Raw genomic sequence first — 10,249 nt, forward strand, 5'->3', positions numbered from 1 at the left:
TTTTGAGGAGATACTAATGCAGTATGCTATAGATACATAGTTTACATACATCTTTGACAAGGTACAAATTGGGAGACAATTGCAGGATATTCTCTCAAGGAAGGTTATTTGATGTGAAATACCATGTTGTATCGAACGTGATTGAGGCAAAAGGTGTTGATAGAGTGCCACATTCCTCCTATCGAGATGACCTTGAAGGGTGTGGAAAAGTTTTCTACTGGCTTCGGCTCAAGGAAGACATAGATAAGCTTGTATGCACTTGCTTGGTATGTTAGAAGGTAAACTTTGATAGACACAAATCCGCAGGGCTCCTGTAACCTTTACCTATTTTGAATTGACCTAGTATAGCAATGGATTTTATCTTTGATCTTCCGAAGACTCAGATTTTATCGTTGATCTTCCATAGACTCAAAGTTGGCATAATGGTATTTGGACCATAATCAACAGATGCTGCGTGCAGGCTCACTTTGTACTAGTAAAGAAGAGAGTGAAAGCTTACCACTTTGCTAATCTATTTGTTCGTAGATTTTCAGATTGCATGACATGCCTAAATCTTTAGTGTCAAATAAAAACCCTAGATTCACGAGCTTGTTTTGGAGAGCAGTGTAGGAGAATATAGGCACTAAGCTTAAATTCTCTTTGTCATTTCTTCTGTAGGCAGATGGCCGATAAAAAATAGCCAAACTCTGTGGTTTTGGATCTGTTGAAATCCTATATTTTTGACAACAAAGTGGGAGAAGTATTTGCCTTTGGTGGGGTTTGCAACAATGTTGTTCACACATCTATGAGGAAGGCCCCATTTGAGATTGTCTAGTGTGTCCAAAGGATTCCACCGATTTTGTGCATCAAGGACAAGATTTTTGAAGCAAGTCAGCACATACATGATCTAGAGACTGCTTTTGCTAAGGTGAAGGAGGCTTTGGAGAAGTCTCAAGCATGGCATAAAAAGGTGGTAGACAATCATCAATGCAGCTTGCAATTGAAGGAGAATGATTGGGTGCTACTCCTGCTTGAGAAAGGACGCCTATGGGAGAGCAAGGTTAAGGAGAGGATTTTCCCAAGGCTTAGTATGCAATATTATGGTCCCTTCTAGGTTCAGGAAAAGATCAACGATGTATCCTTTCCCCGGGGGATTCACCATGGAAAACTTACCGCACCACGTAAGTGCAGGGGAGGGGGGTTTTTTTACAAGTTATATAAGCGTATAAGCTAGGGGTAGGTCCCCAATAATTTATCTCTTAAGCTTAAAAATAAGAGAGGGGGGTATCATATTTATGGGGGGGGTGGAGAAGGGCGGAACTGACTCGGGTTGATTACTTGTAAACAATTGGTCACCGGTGTGCACTAGAACTTGGATGAATTTTTGGAAAGTTTTTTATCAGGTCACACATAAAATTTTGCATCAAGCTGGACACAGATAAGGGGTGATTTGGAGTAGGTCAAGGGTTGACTTACACCAGCTTTGGATGGGTCATAATTGGACAAGTAGCCATAGTGCAGACTGATCTGGCACATACTTCGAAAGTCAAACTAAGACACATTGAGGGCACATCTAGTTATCAACAATAGTGGTTCCTTAGTATATTGTCAATCACCATGCTGCACACTCGTTGACTAGTTTTACTCAATTAGATCATATGAGGCCTAAATTTTATATGTAAGATAGGGGTATGATAGTTTTCTTCATTGATTGTCATATAAGCATAGAAACAGGGGTCATATTCCCTAATATGAGTCGTATATAGGGGTTTTATCAAAGTTGTCCGTTCGTAGGTGGTGTCTCATTTTGTATATAGAGTGAATCCCCCGGGATCCTTTCGTCTAAAGTTGCCAGATGCTTGGAATCTTCACAATGCTTTTCTCGAGAGTCTCTTGAGACCTTTCAAGGGTGATGTGTGAGAGGTCAGAGAGCCAAAATAGCAACTATAATTGGAAGAGATTCACGTTCCAAAACAGGTCTTAGCACACAAGGAAAGTAAAGTGAAAGGTAAGCTGGTCCATCGATATTTGGTTAAGTTCAAGAAGTATCCAACTCTTGATACAAAGTGGATGGAGGAGGAGGACTTAGCAGATTCTATACCAAGACCTTGAGGCTTTTGGTTTAGCTTTGACTATTCAAGAAGTACACATCAAATGAGCAGGTTGAATCTTGTGCGGTGCGTGCTGCACAAGAGGGGAGCCACTTTGCTCCTTTTTATAGATTTCCTAGAAGGAATGAAGTCACTAATTTCTCCCTTGAGGCTTTAGGGTGCTGACAAGCTAACTGTACTATGCGGAATGACTTTACATTGAAATGGGAATTCCTAAAAATAACTTGTTACATGACCTCTCTCATATGTGTATGTTTGACTATGTGTCAAAAAGATGAAATGATTGAATCATTTTATTAGTTCACTAGACGGGTGATGTGAATATGATAGTATTAAGATTTAGTAGATCAAGACATCCATGAAACGATCAGTGTGGTCTAGATGTGATTGCTAATAAGTTACAATGTTCATGATTTATATGTGAGATCTCGATGGGATAGTGGAAGTGATGGTGACAATTCAGTAACTGGTATCTTTGTGCAAGTGCTAGATGGATGTAGTTTGGTGCTTAGAGTCGGTGTCTACTGAGCTAGTGTCTATCCTCTATCTGTTTTGCATTTGTAATCGAGGGGGGCTATGTCACAAATTGCGATGATGTGGCAACTAAAGCTAATGGACAATAACAACAGGTTGGACAAAAATAACTCCATTAGGCCAAATGTGATGCAGTGATGACAAGGCACATGACTCCGAAAAATCCACCGCAAATTGCATCCCGATTTACTGGATGTTGATGTGACATCTGTACAGCCAGATTTGGGAGCTTTTCGCTTCCATGTGTCAGCAGATTATTGAGCTTTTGGGGCGTCTAGTTCAGGGCCCCTAGTAGCCTCTATAAGTGTGCCCGAGGGGTGACTCTGGCAGATCAGCGAGGAGGCAGATTGCAGAGCTCGCCTCTTGAGGGTTTGTTCGGTTTTGTTTGAGTCTTTTCATACAACTTGTGTGTTTGAGTGCATCACCAATCTGGTGGATGATTACATGGGTGATTCAGTGATGACAAGGCACATGCCCCCAGAAAATCCAAATGTGATGCAGTGATGATGAGGCACATGCCTTGAAAAAATCCGCCGATCCCGATTTACTGGATGTTGATGTGGCATCTGTAGAGCCAGATTTGGGAGCTTTTTCTTCCATGTGTTTAGCAGATTACTGAGCTTTTGGGGCGTCCAATTTAGGGCCCCTAGTAGCCTCTATAAGTGTGCCCAGGGGGTGACTCTGGCAGATCAACGTGGAAGCAGATTGCAGAGCTTGCCTCCTGACGGTTTGTTCGGTTATGTTTGAGTCTTTTCATACAACTTGTGTGTTTGAGTGCATCACCGATCTGGTGGATGGTTACATGGGTGATTTCCTAGATTGAAGATGCCAAGGATGGGGAGGCCAAAAGGGCTACCAATAGGTCAAAGGGCACGAGAAAAGAATAGAAAAGTAAGCTAGGTCCACCGGATGATTTGGTCAAGGGTACTTTTTGACCCTTGATGCAAAGTGAATGGTGGAAGAGAACCTCGCAAATTCTCTTCAGAGAGAGCTATACCTTGAAGCTTTTGGGCTATTAGGAGTGTTTATACCAAAAGTTACTGATGAATGAGCAAGGTTGAATCTAGTGCGGTGCAGACTGTCCAATAGAGGAGCCACTCCACTCCTTTGTCACAGATTGCCTAGATTGAATAAAGTCACTAATTTCTCTTTGAGATTTTAGGGTACTGACGGGACTGATAATATTTTGCAGAATGACTTTATGAACTGTGCGCAATGAATTGGAAATTTCCTTGCTTGAAGTGAAAACATGTGCTCTTTCATGTGTTTATTGTTAGAGACATGTAGAGAAAGACGAAATGTCTGAAGCATTTTGTCTGATGAATGATTTGAACTTAGTGCATCTAGACATCCGTAAGAGATTGGTGAGATCTGGATGTGATGGCTAAGTGAATGAGGAATAAATGTGATTTGAACTTAGTGCATATAGACATCTGTTAGAGATCGATGAGATCTAGATGTGATGCCTAAGTGAATGTGAACTGCATAAGATTCTAGTGCATCAAGATGTCTATCTAGATGAGATGACTTGATATCGACCTGTGAGTGCATCAAGAGTTCTGGAAGGATGAGATGGTTGCACAGTGATCTAAGTGTATCAAGAGTTCTGGGCAGAATGAGATGGCTAGATTGAATGATTGAAACACGATGTTCGTTGTGAACTAAGTGCGTGATTTTGTGAATTGCATGCTATGTGGATGTACTGTCTTGTGGGGATGGTCATGGGCATGGTTAGCTTGATTGAAATGTGAAATGAAAAGATATGAATCTGATAGTAACGAGATTTAGTAGATCAAGACATCAGTGGCGATTGCTAAATGGTTACAATGATAAGGATTTGTAGTTGAGACCCCCGACAAAAATGTAATTGATCAGTGACTGATATCTTTGAAGAAGTGTTGGATTGTTGGAGTCTGGTGCACGAGTACATAGAGTCAGTGTCTACTGAAGAAAGTTTTTGTCTTTTGGTTGTTTTTGCAGGTGTGATCGAGGGCGATGACAATTCTTTCACAAAGTGATGACATGGCATGACCAACTAAAAGAGAAATGGCCGTGTGGACAAGAGAAACTGAACTGATCAACTTGAAGAACTTACGGAGCACAGGCCGTGGGGCCTAAAACCCTAAAAACCCAAAGCTGGAACCCTACAGCTAATTTTTGTAAAACGTGTTGACATAGCAAATTGTACGGATGCTGACTTGACAGGGTTGCACGGATTTTCCGCGATTTGTGCTGCTTGTGCCATGTGGTAGGCTATACGGATTTCCGCAAATTGTGTTGGCTGATTTCAGCGCTAGCTTTTGGGAGCATATGCTTTTGGAGTGATTGCTTTTGGGCATCCCTTGTACTATTTATAAGGACCCTTGGGGCCTCACTCTGGAGAGCATCTGGATACAGAGTCTGAGAGCAGAGGACCCTCAGGAATTGTACTTTGCTTTGAGCAATAACAGAGAAATACTGAAAGGGGCGTAAGTTTTTGGGGCCAATGCTTTTGGGCACAAAACTCCGTCATGCCGTGTCGTGTCTTGTCAACTCCCTCTCTCCCTCTCTCTCTCTCTCTCTCTCTCTATATATATATATATAGTAAAGCTCAATGATTTTTAAGTTTCCGTTTGTGTGTTGCTATTGATTTCTCTCTTGGAGTGTCCAAGCCTACAACATCCTGTGCCGTCTCTTGAGTACTTTCTTACGGCATTAAGTTCCGCAATAAATATTGTAAGCTACAAGAGCTCAGATTGTGGTTTGCATAGCCACAAGGAACAGGGGGAATTGGGCTCAGATGGAGGAACACTGTGGGAAACCAGCTCGCCAAGCTTTTGAGCTGTTTCCACTTTGTGGCTTGTTCCCTTATGGGAGCACAAAGTAGGAAGGTTCTTTTGTTTGTGAGGCTTCACGGAAATGTCCACACTCCCTTTTCATTTCTTTGTAGAGTTTTCATAGTATGTATATGCTGCAATGTGCCACATCTTTCTGCAGAATTTGTATTATATATCCAATATCAATTGATGATTACTGAATGATAGTCTATGGTTGTTTGATGATTGACTAGATGACGTACTGGTTGTACCTAACAATGTGTATTTTTCCCCATTTTTACTCCTCTCCCAACCTTTGACGCTTATTCTCTGTTCTTGCCTGTTGCTTGATTCCTGTCCTGTTCCATGTGGCTGTGATGGATAAAGGCCGGAGGGTAGGTCATCTATGGTCATTCTCTCTGGTATGCTATCATTATGTGGTGGGAAGGTGAATAAGGCATGTACTTTCCACAGTTGTGTTCATATATTGCTCGTTCCATTATGCTATGCAAGTATTAGATGGATTCAGGGCTTTGAAGGGTCTTTGTGATATTGAAATATCTGTTGGAAAGGAACACACATGCTTATGTGTTGCACAAGGTTTTCCCTGGTTTTGCAACTTCAACTTGGGACTCCATTTCTATCCTTTTTCGTCAGTCTACAAGTGGAAATACGCCTTTCTTTGTTAATGTCTGGGTAGCAGCGTCATGATTTGCACTGACACTTTCTTAATATCAGCTTACCTGTGTGTTGCCTGAACCAGATCAAGTTTGAAAGCACTTTGCGGAGACTGACTGTTAAAGAAGCAAAGGATGGCAAGCCAGACCTCAACTTCAAAGATTTAGAAGCTAAGATTCGTGACATATTTAATGTGTCTCCTAAGTGCAGACTGGTGTTGACATACGTGGATCAAGACAATGATGTAGTGACTATGGGAAATGACTCTGATCTACATGATGCTTGCATAGTGCAAAGGATTGATCCTCTTTGCTTGGAGGTAGACGTTACGCCTTTTGAACTGGATTGTAAAGAGGCTACAGAGCCAGATTCCAGGTCAGTTTTGGATTCAGTGGAGAAGCCTTTAGGCTGCTCCGAGTTATCTGAAACAGTTGAGAAGCCAATAGGCTGCTGTTAAAACAGCAGCATTTTCTGAACCGCCACTTTTGAAGGGTACTTCTCGTCTTTTCTCTTTTGTATTTTCAGTGGAACGTGTAAAATGCCTCACGACAGTTGCATGTGTATGTCACTTACATGGGGTTGTATGTTTATTCAGAATCTGTGTGTATTTCTTCTACAAGGATGTATTTGGTTTGCCATGGTAATGCTCATCCCTTGCACTTCTTGACTAAAGCCATACATTTACACTCATTCAAGCATGCCCAATGTATTGATTTTTAAATCACATTTTAAAGATCAATTCGTATTCGCAACATTATAATATGTAGTACAGCAAATTTATTAAACCCATGATGCTTCCTAAGTGGGGTGTGGGCACCAATCCTCTAAATTCTGTTGTGTAGTTCAAGAAGCTCCACGCCCATTCCAGAATGGTCTGCACTGTGTCAGTTGTGGGTTCGTGCATGTATCGCAACCTCTCTCAAGATTCAGGTTTTGGAACAAGTTGAACTGCAGATTGAAAACTTATGTCGTGCATATACTAGATTTGTTCTTTTTATTTAACAGTTTCTAACCTTTTCTCTGCAGGAAAAATGGAAATAAGGTATGTCTTGGTTGTGGTGATAATCAAAGAGTTGAAATGCTCGTACATTCCCAAAGAAGACACGATGATCGTGTGCCACTGAAAGGAAAGACGGTAACAGCATCTCTTCTTTTTCTAAATTTGTGGGTGTTACATGAGTCATATTATCAGCACAAATTTTGACTCATATTATGTAGTCTAACAGAAAAGCGTTTGAATTGTAAGGGTTTATGGAACTACAGTCATGATTTTGCAGGCAAGGCAGTATAATTTTCAATCTGGAACTCTGAAGCCTCACCATTCTTTAAAGGCAAAAGTGTGCAAACGCTACTTTCCTGGTCACAAGCATGTCCCCTGCCTTAATTTGAATTCAAATTGCCAGCATGGTTACAAAATGCTAGACTCTTGCTTTGTTCAGCACCTCATGGTGGGGAGATTGTTGTGGGGAAAAAGTTCACAAAATCTTTGGCGGTTAAGGAATAGTGGCATATTGCCATGGCCTTCTGCAACCCAGTTGGTGTATGCTGGTGGAGATGTGTTGGGATCTCAGAAGGATTATGCATTGGAGGTACGTTCTCATGTAGCGGCCTTGTATAGCCCTTAGTTAAGTCTGCAATATGGTTTAATGAATCAATTTGCAGATACCCAAATCTGGCCTGCTGTTGGGTGCAGAAATCGATGTATCTGTTGATCTTGTGACACCTGATTGGCCTGGCCGCTTTGTCTCCTATTGGCGTTTAATGGCTCCAACCGGTCAAAAGTTTGGCCAAAAGATTTGGGTCATAATACAGGTATAGGTTTGGACATCATGTCAGAATACAAAGATCTGATCAGATGTTCTGGTGTGTGTAATTGCACTTGGGCTTTTTTGCAGTGTATATGTGGTATGCACAAATGAGGCTCATGATTATTCTACATATTGCTCGTAAACAATCACTGCTTGCGTAGGGACTAGCAAAGTTTATGTTACACTGACCTTGTGTGTTTGCATAAAAGCATGATTGAAAAGGTGAGAGAGAAAATAAGTACTAATTTTAATACTGGCAATGGAAAGGTTATCTCCAAAGCCCAAGTAGTTGAACCAAATAGGTGCTTTGAATCTGAGCAAGGCCAACGGATGGAGGAGCTAAGTCAGTTGTCCGCCCCGTCCTCCAGTAAATGTGACCCTTCAGCTGTGGAATTGCAGAAAGAGATCAAAGTAATAGAGGAGCATGTACTGCCAGCCAAATTTGCAAGCAAATGTACTAAAGGTTTGACAGATAAAACTACTCATGATGAAGCAGAAGATTTTCTACTTTTGTCTACCATACATGACACAGCCTTGTCTAGCATGCCTATAGATGCATGCAATTCAATCGAGGAGTCAGTGCTGTCAGATGCTGATGACCATGCCATGGATGTAAAGTTTGTAAAGAGTGGAGTGAGCGGATTTTCGCTTATGGAAAGGTCATCGAAAGAGGCCAGAAATGGAGAGAAGCTTTTAGAGGGTACTACTACGTCAACGGAGTCTGCACATGAAGAGTGGAGAGAGATTTTTGAGCATTATGAGTCAAGTGATTGCTTGGGATGATCAACTCAATGGGTTTTACACAAAGAAGTTTGAATTTGGAGTTGCTTCGTAAAAACAAGAACAACATGCAAGGGATTGTCAATGACCTTGTTGTTGCTTCAGAGGGGGATAATATACTGAATGACCTGGAAGAATGTGCAAGTAATCATATTAGTTGTAGCACATTGCAAAGGAGAACGTGTTTTATTCCCAAAGTTTGGTTGATCCACTTTTGTTTGCATCTGAAAGCTTGGAGAACTTAGTAAAGCTTTTGGATGGAACAAAAATCGAGAGGCTTTTTGGAGGAGGGAGAGATCCAACACACAATACATTAATGATGATGTGATTAGAGCATGTGGAGCATTGAAGGCACAAGTGAGGAATGCTAAACAAGAAAAACAAGGTAATTCAACAAGGAGATGCAATCTACAAGGCTTGGATGTTGAGCTATACCAGTCCAAGGAGGATTTGAGAGACAACCCTATGTTCGATTGTTCAGGACTATAGAGATGGCCTCCATTCTCAAATTCACCATACCCTTCTGCGTCATTATTATAGATAACACTTTCACTATTTTTGCACGCATAGATCCCACAATCTTTACTCTACCTGCATCCATTATCACGACACATTACACCGTCCAATTCATCAACTACATATATCAATCTATGCATGTACTACTCAAGAAATTTACTTGTTTACAGTATCCTTTCTTCCATCATGATTTGTTAAGTAGATGGCCTCTCTACAAATCCCTTTTTTTTTTCCTTTCGACTTAGCGCCTAGAGTGTGTTTAATCACCTTGACAATTCTCTTGTTTCATTTTTGTCACTGTAGTGGTATCTTGTGGCATTTACAACAGTTCCGTTGTAATTCTTCAAGTTGTGCTTGAGGAGACTTCAGGTGTTTCATTTGGGTGAAAAAAATTTCAATATTTTGGCCTACTAAAACGAGATCTTGGCTAGATGTGATGGTTAGTTAATTTAAAAAAGAAAGATATAGATGCCAATTCATAATTACGTTACGAGGCAGGGTTCCCCAATTTTAGAAAAATAAAATTTCTTTCAAAACATTTCAAAATGAACTAGAGTGCTTCGTTAGCTGCATTGTAGTGTGCAGTGCGTAGGAGCAGATACGAAGATGACAGTCTGAAGGCGATTAATACTTCTAGTTCGGTCTTAACACATTTATTGCTAGAGAGAGAGAGAGAGAGAGAGAGAGAGAGAGAGTGTGTGCATTCCAAGAGATGACATTCTGGACGGGAAGCTCGTCGAGCACTTTTCTGAGCTTCGTAAATCTTTGGCATACATGTCAACCAAGCCATTTCCAAGCAGCACGTCTTTTTTCAATAGCCTTTTCCCATATCAACGTCGGCATAATGCCACATGCCTTTTAAGATGCAAGAGTAGGTGATTGCACTTGGTGAGATGCCATCTCTTTACATCTGCCAAAAACAGCCCCGAGCTTCTTGGCCTTGTCTCTATTGGGCATATTCCACAACAATCAATGCACTCCAAGAGACGACACTTCCGGACAAGAAGAGAAGCTTCCAAAGCAAGTTTTGTGCTTTGTGAAGTACACC

At 41.2% G+C, this 10,249-nt stretch overlaps 1 pseudogene across 1 annotated transcript; it reads left to right on the forward strand.

Annotated features, from left to right (window-relative positions):
• The first annotated feature begins 5,244 nt into the window (after positions 1-5,244).
• Positions 5,245-9,419, forward strand: LOC147438903 (protein JOKA2-like; annotated as a pseudogene). Its single transcript, XR_015184530.1, has 7 exons — positions 5,245-5,814; positions 6,183-6,589; positions 6,940-7,027; positions 7,124-7,232; positions 7,375-7,686; positions 7,760-7,909; positions 8,173-9,419. The product of XR_015184530.1 is annotated as a protein JOKA2-like (transcript).
• Positions 9,420-10,249: the final 830 nt, after the last annotated feature.

The sequence above is a fragment of the Adiantum capillus-veneris genome, chromosome 16 (assembly GCF_014529385.1).
Source record: "Adiantum capillus-veneris isolate H3 chromosome 16, ASM1452938v2, whole genome shotgun sequence".
In the NCBI taxonomy this organism is placed as follows: Eukaryota; Viridiplantae; Streptophyta; class Polypodiopsida; order Polypodiales; family Pteridaceae; genus Adiantum; species Adiantum capillus-veneris.